Source organism: Macadamia integrifolia, chromosome 5, assembly GCF_013358625.1.
Source record: "Macadamia integrifolia cultivar HAES 741 chromosome 5, SCU_Mint_v3, whole genome shotgun sequence".
Taxonomy (NCBI): domain Eukaryota; kingdom Viridiplantae; phylum Streptophyta; class Magnoliopsida; order Proteales; family Proteaceae; genus Macadamia; species Macadamia integrifolia.
The window spans coordinates 7,393,744-7,395,883 of NC_056561.1; positions in this window are offsets into that span (position 1 = coordinate 7,393,744).

Below are 2,140 nucleotides of genomic sequence, written 5' to 3' on the forward strand. Positions count from 1 at the left end.
AAGAATAGACGGAATAAATTTAGCAACGCTTTTCCCACAGGATCTGTTGTAGGAAAGGGATAATGTGCAACTTCGAGTTGTCAATGCACCAAACTATTGGATGCCCTCATCCATTGATCTGATGCATGATTATGCTCTATGCATAGTGTACACAAAACCTCTTTTTATGTATAATCAAGTTTGGTGACATGAGTATTATTTCATAGTTTTTCTTAGAAGAACTTATTGATACAAAAATCAAGGAGGTAAAATAAATGCACCAACGAATTCCAGCATTTTGATCCACGGATTCAAACATGGCAAGATCTGTGCTTTTACGATAATCTTTCAGTGATGATATCTTTCTACATGATGGTCTGATTGTAATGAGCCATATATAGTTGGAAAAGTCTATTAGGGTACTATCCAATATTGTAAAAAATCAACAACAAATTTTCCTGAACACAAAGTCAAAATTGCGCTCAAAATAGAAAGTCCTACTGAGCATGTATTTCGATGATGGTCAAATAGTGTCATCTTTAGATGAAAGTCTAGATTTAAACTTAAAGTAATAAAACACACTTATCCCCAATTAAAAAGAAGGAAAAAAAAAAATTAGGTAGGTCTATGCCCTTGAGCGGTTTGGCAAGAAGGGCTTCTACCCACCTTGCAACCCGAACACCCTCACAGACAAGAGGGAGCTCGTTGTTAGGGAAAAGTGACTGAGTATTTCCTAAATTAAATAAGATCGGTCTTCATTAAAATAACAATGGCCGAAGGATCCTTTAAGGTGACAAAATTTAGTTTTTACATATCAAGCATTTTCTTTTATGAGGGAAAAAGAAAAGGAAAGGAAAGGGAAGGGAAGGGAAGGGAAGGGAAGGGAAGGGGGAGAGAGAGAATAGGATAGATTGCATAAATAATGAATAGAAGAGTGACACAGACAGAGATTTCTCCCAAAATATTTTGTTCTGAACCTCTGGAGTGCTTCTTTTGAAGACTCATGGTTGTTAAGACTGAGCTATTGTCATCTTCATGGGAGTAATGTTTAACCACATGGAACAGAGGTTTCATGGGACACAGGTACTTCTTTATTCCCATTTATGGTTCATGTCATGATTGTCCCATTGATTATTATAGATATAGTAAATCTATATGGTTATGTATTTTAAGATAGGATACTTTATTGTTCTGGGTTTAGGGACTACACCCATGATTAATCTTTTATGATTTGTTAATGATTCTTGTATTCTAAACACTATAAGGTTATTCATATGTTTAATATGATAAAAGAATCCCCAACAATTGATATCAGAGCCAACCCTAACAGTGTTAGAATCAAGGAAAATTGATTTTGTATAGGGTTTGTATCCCAAATCATGAAAATCATAATTTTACCATTACTTAAAGATCCTATATGGGAAAACTTTCTTCATGAAAGTTGTAGAGCACGAAAAGACGATCGCGGCGGTATGCCGCAAGTCACCAGAAACCTCCGGATGCGTCTGTACGTGCCGCTAGAAACCGACTACCGGAGGAGAGAAAAAAAAAATTTTTAATTAAAAAAAAAAAGGGCGCCGAGTCATCGCCGGGTCACCTCGAAAACCCTACCGAATTAACCCAGGGTGCAGTGGGTTAACTCATGACCAACTCTGTTTGACTCAATCAAAAGTTGACCGGATCGTTGACCAATTGACTCGGATTTTGGCCCGAAATCAATATTCCTGAACTGGATTAGACCGGTTGGCCGAACCGGTTGGTTTGGGAAACTAAATTGATTTTGATCTATTTTTAGTTCTGCAACTTCAAATGGCTCGTACGAGCAAACAGTGAAGAATTTTTCACCCTGGTTTTTTGCGTTGAGTCCAGTTTTTCGTGCTCTTCGTTTTGATATATTATGAGCCTAGTTTTGATCAACTTTTATGATTTGTTTTGTATAAGTTATAAGTATGGGTGGTTAATGATTCTTTATGATTTTCCTATTAATTGGAAGAAATAAAAGAAAATCAACTTATACATTACTTGCATATCAGGATATGAACTTGTTTATTCTTGGTAATGTAGTTCATGCTGTTGTTTATGAATATTTTTATTCTTGCTTAAACAATCCCACTTTTAGCTACTGGAATGAATTTGTAGACTATTACAATAAGATTGAGTG